The sequence below is a fragment of the Coenobita brevimanus genome, chromosome 78 (genome assembly GCF_032717465.1).
Source record: "Coenobita brevimanus isolate Jiangsu-jjx chromosome 78, ASM3271746v2, whole genome shotgun sequence".
Classification (NCBI taxonomy): domain Eukaryota; kingdom Metazoa; phylum Arthropoda; class Malacostraca; order Decapoda; family Coenobitidae; genus Coenobita; species Coenobita brevimanus.
Window position 1 is genome coordinate 24,296,471 of NC_137031.1, and position 10,132 is coordinate 24,306,602.

General features: G+C 41.2%; 1 pseudogene; it reads left to right on the forward strand.

Moving 5' to 3' along the window:
* The first annotated feature begins 1,990 nt into the window (after positions 1 to 1,990).
* LOC145408899 (5S ribosomal RNA) lies at positions 1,991 to 2,109 on the forward strand (annotated as a pseudogene).
* Positions 2,110 to 10,132: the final 8,023 nt, after the last annotated feature.

Here is a 10,132-nt window from a genome sequence, read left to right on the forward strand (position 1 = left end):
AGATGGAGTCTACTTCTTCAGGAGTATTCATTAGACATACAACACGTCAAGGGGAAAGAAAATGTTATTGCAGATTGCTTATCTAGACTTTAGACAGATTGTTTTAGAGTAATAAGAAATTTCCTCTTTAAATTTCTTTTTCTTTGTGGGGAGGTGTTACATAGCCTATGATTTCATCATCCTTTGTGTAATTTTAACGCACAGTATGCTGCATGTTTGATCACGAGCGTGTTCTGCCTCACTCCCCCCCTTCTACCGTTATAGTAGAGTATGTCGTCCTTTCTGTTGTTCAGAGCAGGATTGTCAGCTCTTTGTCCCCATGGCTTCATTTGCGCGTCCTTCTTACAAGTTGTATCAAGCTCTGCCGGCCCCTATATAATGAGCTCAGTCTCTGCATTATTGCCACTTAGATCTACTCCTCATTTTGTTCACATCTCTGTCCTCCCCTGTACAGTTATTATTGTGAGTGCTCAGGAAGTCTCCAACCATCTAGCAGCTGTGTAATTTGAGTATGAGTGTTATTGCATTTTGTTCTTGTACTGTATAGCATAAGTTGTTAATTTGTAGGCCTAGTGAGTTTTTTTTGTAATTCATGTAAAGTTCTTATTGTCAGCCATCATTAATAATATTTTGTATCTGTAATAATATTTCTGGCATTCACTGAGTATTATCTGGTATCTCATTTTAACAGGGCTGACTTAGATAAATTTACTTATGCTAATTTCGTGTTAATAGAGGCTATTGCAGTTAACCATATATTTAACCTGTTTTTTGCCATTACATTATCCTTATGAGTCCTGAATGTTTTGTTGTTAGTTTGAGCATTAAACTTTAACTTGTAATTTTACCTAACTCTTTTGTTTTGAACCTGGAACTTTACGGGACAGTAGTGATTTTTAGTATTCTCACTTAAAGTGTACATTATCTTTCTCTGTTCCGTAACAATATCTATATCTATATCTATCTATCTATCTATCTATCTATATCTATCTATCTATCTATCTATCTATCTATCTATCTATCTATCTATCTATATATATATAGCTTCCTTTTCTTTCCTTCCTTCATTCTTTCCTCATCCTTCTGCCTGCGGGTGACTTTACACTCCCTCTTCTGTCTGTCTTTCCTTCATTCTTTCCTTTTCCTTCTGCCTATTGGTGACTTTACACTCAGTGACAAGCCAAATGGTTTCCTGTACACTGGGATACCATATACTATGCTGGGTGGTAACCATATAACCAAATTATGGCGCCTAGTGTTTTAGTGAGTATTTAAGGCGATCCAGTCGGATTGTGCCGGTGCAGGGTTATATCCAAGGAATGGGTGGAGTGTATTGCTCACGTAATGCCGCTCAGGGATGTGTGAGGCTTGTCACTCTCAACTGTAATGTCAGGACCAACTTGCCTAGCCCCTTGCTACTGCGATCCTCATGGGGCAACACAGGATTGGATATATATATATATATATATATATATATATATATATATATATATATATATATATATATATATATATATAATCTCATCTCATCAGCCGTTTGAGTATCCACTGCAGAACCGGCCTATCCCAACCGAAGTGGGGACGATACAGCCAATGTATCTCTACCAAGTGGCTTCGGCTGTCTGGTAAAGATTATATGTAGGGTGAGAAGTGCTTGTAAGTGTAACTGTAGTGTTGGAGTGGTTTTGGTTGTGTGTCTAGTTTGTGAACCAAGTGTAATCGGCCCTCGCAAGCCGACTGGGTGCAAGCATACTTATAGTACCGACACTGGTTCAACCGCAGCACCCCTTGTGTCCGCCAATGCAGTACGTGTCCTGAAGAATGCTTCCAATGTTTATTACCCTGGCGGGGCCCGAATCCTCTTTCTTCAGTGAACGAAACCGCACACTTTACGACTGTACCACAGAGGCTCATATATATATATATATATATATATATATATATATATATATATATATATATATATATATATATATATATATATATATATATATATATATATACCACGTTGAGTACACCGCTTCCCGTCCGATCAGCGAAGTTAAGCAACGTTGGGTCTGGTTAGTACTTGGATGGGTGACCGCCTGGGAACACCAGATGCTGTTGGCATAACGTTCTCCCTACGTGTCAAGTGGGGTTGGTGGAGGATTAGTGCCCCTCCCTGTAAAACAATTAACTCTAAGCCCTTGGCCACCCTGTTTGGGATACATGGCGTCTGGCAATGAATGAATGAATATATATATATATATATATATATATATATATTGGTGAAAAAGATAAATAGATCTGATGTGAGAGGTGTAAGGCTGAGAGGAAGACCACGAATAGGATGGATGCATAGCATGAAGAGAGCGTTGGATGAGAGAGGGATGTCTGTTGAGCAAGGAAGAGTGTGCGTGACAGAAATAAACGGAGAGGAATTGTGAATTAATAAATGATGACGCAGCCCTGAGGGAATATTCTCCCGCATTTGGTCTGATGAGCTGATCAGGTCAGGTGCGGGAAAGGGGATGGGTCTGTTGTGATGTGGCAGGGGTAAACCAGCTATGCTGTCGGGCCCTGCTGCGGATGTCACAGATTGCACTGTGCAGTTGACCCTTGTGTGGTGTGGTGTGGTGAGGATCTGTCCCTTCTCCCCTTTGGGGCTAAGATGCGAATGATTGTGTTTGAGTGGATGAGCAAATTGGGAGTGTGTCGTCCTGTCTCGGCTACCTCCCTTTCCTTGGAGGAAGCAGCCTAAGTATATATATATATATATATATATATATATATATATATATATATATAGCTTACCTGTATATTTTCGGAGGTTATTCTCTGGGGCATGGAAGCATACATTCCTTTAATGCAAGAAAGCCTTGGTTTAATCACTTTTGTTCTAATGCTGTCCGCAACAAGGGGAGGGTCTATAAAATGTACCAGAGCCAACCCACCCCTGAATCACAGATTTTTTGGTTCTGTCCGGAATCGTGCTAAGTCTGTTCTTCACTCTGCTACAAATATATTCATCCTTACTAAATATTCTCAGCTCTCCAACTCGACTTCTTCCCGCTCCTTCTGGCACCTTGCCAAGTACCTTTCTAACAACTTTACCTCATGATCCTTCCCTCCTCTTTTCTACCCTGATGACTCTATAGCTCTTTCTTCTACTGATAAAGCAGGTTTCTTCACTCAGACTTTCTCCTCCATTTCCACCTTAGGCGATTCCGGTGCTGTTCCTCCATCACTTTCCCCCTCTGACTTGCTCATGGCTGACATAAAAATTCCTTCAGCTGATGTATTTTCTGTCATCACTGGCCTCAGTACTAACAAGGATATAAACCTCATGGAGTCCCTCCAGTTCTCCTCAAGAACTGTGCTTCTGTGCTTACACCCTGCATAGGTAAACTCTTTCGCCTTTGTCTTTCAATTTGTACCTTTCCTTCTTGCTGGAAGTTTGCTCTCATTCAGCCAGTCCCAAAGAAGGGTGACCATTCCCAACCCTTTAACTATCGTCCAATTGCTTTAACATCCTGTGTCTCAAAAGTTTTCGAGTCAATTCCTAATAGAAAAATTTTAAAGCATCTTTCCTATCACAACCTTCTTTCTGATCTTCAGCATGGCTTCCGTCAGGGACGCTCCACTGGCGATCTTCTCACCTACCTTTCAGACTCCTGGTCATCCTCCTTTCGGGACTTTGGTGAAAGCTTTGCCATTGCAGTTGACATCTCAAAGGCTTTCTATCGAGTCTGGCATAAAGCTTTAATTTCCAAACTGCCCTCTTACAGTTTCTATTATTTTCTCTGTCCCTTCATCTACGGCTTCCTTTCTGGTAGTTCTATAGCCACTGATGTAGACGGCCATCGTTCTTCTCCTACATCTATCAACAGTGGTGTTCCTCAGGGCTCTGTCCTATCACAAACTCTCTTCCTTTTATTAATTAATGGTCTTCTAAGCTCTAGTTCTAACCCTATCCACTCGTACACTGATGATTTCACTCTTCACGTTTCCATTCGGTTCCCGCAACGTCCATCGCAGCAGTTACTTCAACAAACAAGAGATGAGGCTATGGCACACCTAATGTCTGACTTGGCTCGTATCTTTGACTGGGGTAAAAATAATCTGGTTGTTTTCAATGCATCAGACTCAGTTCTTACACTTATCAACCTGACAAAATCTTCCACAGGAGTACACTCTAATGTTTAATAATATCCAACTCAATCCTGCTTCATCCTTGAACATACTTGGGGTTTCATTCATTCGGGATTTATCTTGGAGAGGTCATATTACATCTCTTGTAAAATCTGTTTCCAAGAGATTAGGTGTGCTAAGCTGACTCCGTACCTTCTTTACCCCTGCACAGTTGTTGACTTTATACACGAGTTTTATTCGCCCCTGTGTAGAGTACAACTCTCATGTGTGGGGAGGCTCCTCACATACTGAACTTTTCAATAGGATGGAGTCAAAGGCTTTTCGTCTCATTAACTCTTCTCATCTTACTGGCTTGCTTCAACCTCTGTCTCTTCGCCGAACTGTTGCATCTTTCTCTTTCTATCATTACTTCCATGGTCACTGCTCCTCCGAACTATGTGCTTGCATTCCTCCACCTCTACGACGGGTGCGTAGCACCCGTCTAGCATCAAACTCTCATCCCTTTTCTTTCCAACTCTCTAATGCAAGAGTTAACCGTTACTCCCCGTCTTTCATTTATGCAACAATTCATCTCTGGAAATGTCTCCCTCTGTCTGTATTTCCTACTTCCTATGGTCTCCAGTCTTTCCAACGCAGTGTGTCCAGGCTTCTCGAAATGAACTTATCTTGAATTTGGCTCTCTTTTGTATTGTTTTTGTTTTTTTCTTGGAAGGAACTGTCATGTGGGCTCCTAGCCTTTGTTCCTTCTTCCTCGCATAAATATAGATAGATAGATAGATAGATAGATAAATATAGATAGATAGATGGATAGATAGACATATAAATAGATAGATAGATAGATAGATTGATACATTGATAGGTATAGATATAGATGGATTGATATAGATAGATATATAGATAGATAGAGAGACAGATAGATAAACAGATAGACTGATAGGTGGATAGATCGAAATATTAAAGAATTCGTAACCTTTGCACAGAATGTATGGTAATGTATAATTATATAGTTTGCTAGGTTGGTTGGCAAATTCTCTCTCTCTCTCTCTCTCTCTCTCTCTCTCTCTCTCTCTCTCTCTCTCTCTCTCTCATATTGTGAGTAGTCTAAATTATTAGGAGAGTTTAATGAGAGAGAGAGAGAGAGAGAGAGAGAGAGAGAGCATTCATGACTTACTCCGGTATAACTTAGAAAGGGATGTGCGAGCTCGAGTGAACACACACACACACACACACACACACACACACACAATTCTCTCTCTCTCTCTCTCTCTCTCTCTCTCTCTCTCTCTCTCTCTCTCTCTCTCTCTCATTCACTTGCACTCTTCACGATATGTCTCTGTTTGTGTGGAGAGATAACTGCGTGTGGGCGTGGGTGTGTGTTCGTATGCACGTGATTCTTGGATTTTGGAAGGGGTTTTGTGTGTGTGTGTGTGTGTGTGTGTGTGTGTGTGTGTGTGTGTGTGTGTGTGTGTGTGTGTGTGTGTGTGATGTGTGTTTGTGTGTGTGTGTGTGTTGATAGGCCATTTTGAGGCAGGTCATGAAAGTTTTCCATTACCGTATCCGTCCGTGTGCGTTTCCGTGAGCATACATAAACGAAACCGTGAGGGTATCGATGTGCGTACAGTCGGGAACAAATGTTCGCCTAATATTTCACTGTTGCTTTATTCGAACTTTCTTCTGTTGCCCACCAGTACTAAGCTGAGAGAGGCTTGGTGTGTTTCTTAAGTTGTGAGTGGCTTGATTTTTTAATTTGTTTATTTATTTATTCATTTGTATTTTTCTTTTATTTTTTAACGTGACATTCTTAGGCTCGAATTTAGTCGGCTAAGGAAACTCCCTATCACCTCTTGCTTACCTTGTGTGTGTATATATATATATATATATATATATATATATATATATATATATATATATATATATATATATATATATATATATATATATATATATATATATATATATATATATATATATATATAAATGGCTGGGCAACGTTTTTTATGCAGAGAAAGGTAATTCTGGGATTATTTAAATGAATAAAAGGGAAGACGGTAAAGTGTAAGAAGCAAAGTAATTCGCTTAGGAAGAGGTGTTAATGTGCTTCCTTGACCACTAAGAATACGGGCCTTGGTATGTTTTTTAATATGAAAGAAACATTATACGTTTCATAAACTGAGAAGAACTTGGTGTGTGTTTGAAACTGGGAGAGGCCTGGTGTGTTTCATAATCTGAGAGAGGCTCGGTGTGTTTGTTAAGCTGAGGGAGGCTTAACATGCTTCTCAGGCCGTGTATGATTCCTTCTGATATGATGCATCTGTGGAAAGTGACGGACATTCCCAGAGTGGGAATACATAGCAGAATAAGACGCCAAATTTTGCCCCTGAGTGTACACCTGGCTCTGATGTTTTTAAATAATTTAAATAATTTTTCTTTTTCTTCCACTAACTTCATATCCCTCAAATAACTTTATTTCACGTTCCCCTTCTTATATTCTTTCAGCACTTTCTTTTCCTTTTTCAATTCAACCATCTCTTGCACTTTTGAGGAGGCTGTGTCTGAACCAGTAGAGGGGTGGTCTGTAGTCCTAATGGACCCAGGTTCGAATCCCGGCTTGGGCAGGGAACAGTTTAAGGATTTGAATTTTATAAAAGCAGACTTTACTGATCTACCAGAAGACCCGCCGACATGTCGTAAAAATACCCTCGCTAATACCAATACACCAGTCCTTTATGAGACAGCCCTAGCATGTATTTAATATATACTGACGGTGGGTGTTATAGTCGAAGTGGTGGCATGCAGATGTGTATGGTATGCAGGACTACTGGGCCTTGCGAGCAAGCTGTGAACCCTGTGCCCAAAGTCGGACACACAGAAAAAAAAATTAGAACTAATGGTCCTCAGAGAACAGAACGTCGAATACCCTGATGAAAACAGTAGAGGGAGAGAAGCGAACCCCGGGATCCCACCCACTATAAACTCTGGTCCTGCTGAATGTCTCCTACTGTGCAAAAGTTCGTGTGCTTACGTAAAAACTTTGGCAGTTGTGTTTTACCAGATGGGGGCAGTCCTCCCCCCTTCCCCGTAAAGATTCACCATCGGAGGTTCCACCTTAGCTAGTATGTGGTCAGGATGAGCGTCTACCAGTATGCAAGGTTTCGTGTTCCTAGTTTAAGAACCATGACCTTGTGTAAAAGGGTGGAGGGACGACCTGGGGATTCCGGCTTCCGAGGATCCCTCCCTCCTCTGCCGTGGTGGATGTTTTGAGGGATCTTACCCTACCAAAACCGTGGCGCCAGGAAAAAATAACCACAGTGCACATTTTATGTTTACTGGTAAAAAAAAAAGAAATGCACTATCCCACCCTGAAGGGCACCCACCTCGCCCGTAGGGGGTGGCCCTAGAAGGTTCCACCTTGCCAAAAACCTGGCCCAAAAGGAGGTCTGTCACTGTGCATATTTTTGTCTTAACACTCCTCCTATATCCTCGATCGAAATCCTCATGAAAGTACAATAGCTCAGTGAGTGAATGAGTGAGTGGGTGAGTGAGTGACGCACTTACGGACTGTCATTATATTTGGCCGACCCTGTGGGTGCGGCAATAATTATAGTAGTTCTGTTCCCATCTCTTAAGAACAGGAGCTTATCTCAGTTTGACGTGAGTTTGTTGAACAAACACAGTAATTCTCTGCGACAAGAAGAGTATGTTTTCACCATTGTTTGTTTTGTTTGTAAGTTAGATTGTCTGTTAGCAGGACTGCTAAAAAAACAAAAGAGAGATTTGAACCAAATTTGGTGGGTAGATAGCACATGTCCCAGGGAACAATCGATTAAGTTTTTGGACCGATCTGGGTCGTATTACAGATTCTAGATCTGGAAAACATTTTTTGTGAAATCTTAATCAGTGATGAGGAAACCTAACCCATTATGAAGAGTGGTTTGGAAATTACGTTGACCTTGTAGGAAAGATGCGCTCCACCGAGTGCCCCTCTAGTTATCGTTATTCTTTCAGAGAGAGAGAGAGAGAGAGAGAGAGATCTGTGGGAAATAATGCTTATTTGATGGATTTTCTTGGATTTTAATGTTAACCCTCATCCCTGCCCTATTATATATTCCCCTCAGCAATTTCGCTTCATATGACTTCATTGTAGATGATAAGGATGACTGATGAACATTGGGGATCCGGATTATCCTATAGGGTTGCCTCTCTCTCTCTCTCTCTCCCTCTCCTTTCATGGCTGTTCTTGCATCACTTGTATACATTACGAAGGATCATACAACCTATTATATTTATTTTCTTGAGATGATTATTAACCTTACCTTTTCCCCACAAACACAATGTCTTGGGACATACGCCAGGTGACACAGCAGACTTCGTAGCACCTCTTCCTTGGTTATTTATTTTTTCACATTGCATTTTTTTCTTGTGCGTTACTGATGCAAACCATGTAGGAATATGTAGCGGATCTTGCAACATTTTTTCCTCCGAGATTTCCTTTGCTAAATGCTTTTTAAAAATCCTATATGGGTCACTTATGGAAACCATACCGTAAGTACAAACAGAAAAAACCGTGAACACTGCAACACTATTTCTTCAGTGGTTTATTCTGTATATTGCTTCCTATTCTCGTCCTCATACGATCTGAGTGTTTTCTGCTCCTATACGTTATTGATGCTATGTGGGTAGTCTGTCAGTTCGTATAGTTTCGTCAATAGGCTGAATAAACTCGTCTCGAGAGAGGGAGAATAAAACATGGAAGCCTTTACATCATTCCGGTACTTTATAAAGCTATGACCTAACTGTACGTAAGATTAATTTTGTGTGTGTGTGTGTGTGTGTGTGTGTGTGTGTGTGTGTGTGTGTGTGTATATTAACACACAAACACACACACACACACACACACACACACACACACACACACACACACACAGCATCAAGTTAAAAAACACAATTACTTCTACCCTAATCAGAGATATGAGCCAAATCACACATTAGGTGTGTCATACAGTAGCTTCTTCCCATGTTTGATGAAGTAACTGATGAGATGGGTGCTGCGGGAAGCAAATGGAAAGGCGAAGGTTGGAGTCAACAGCGTATGAGTGGATAGGGTTAAATGCACAGTTTAGGAAGTCACTGATGAATAATAGGAAGAGAGTTGGTGATTGGACAGGGCCCTGAGGAACATCATTAATAGTACCTCTAGGATGATAACGGTTGCCGTCCAAAACAGCCGCTAAGAACGACCAGAAAGGAAGCTAGAGATGAAGGCAAAGGTACAAGAATAGAAACCGTAAGAGGGCAGTTTGAAAATTAGATATTTATGCTATTCCTGATCGAAAGCATTTGAGATGTCAAGTACAATGGAAAAGCTTTCGCCAAAGTCCCGATAAGAGCAAGACCAGGAGACTGGAAGGTAGGTGAGAAGATTGCCAGTGGAGCGTCCCTGACGGAACCCATACTGGTAATCAGAAAGAAGGTTGTTTAGTAGTGTAGTGTGGTTGTAAAGTATGGTAATGTAGTGCGGTAGTGTAGTATGATGGTGTAATGTGGTAGTGTAGTGTGGTGGTGTATTATGGTAGTGTAGTATGGTATTGGAGTCTGCTGGCGTAGTGTGGACGTGTAGTGTGGTAGAGCAGTGTGGTAGTGCAGTGTGGTGGTGTAGTATGCTAGTGTAGTATAGTAGTATGGTAGTGTAGTGTGGTGATGTAGTATGGTAGTGCAGTGTGATGGTTTAGTATGGTAGTTTAGTGTGGTTGCGTAGTGTGGTGGTGTGGTGTGTCGGTGTGGAGTGGTGTGATGTAGAGATGTGGCGTGTCAGGAGGTATGTCGTATGCAATTTGTGAAGCTGCCTGGGATTGTGTATTTGAACATCTACCTCCCGAGATGGCCTGGTGTAGTGGTTTGGTGTAGTGTGGTGAAGTGGCATAGATGGTGTGGTATGGTGAGGGAGATATGTGGTGCGGTATAATATGGTGGTAGGTGTGGTGTGGTGTGGCGTTCTATGTTA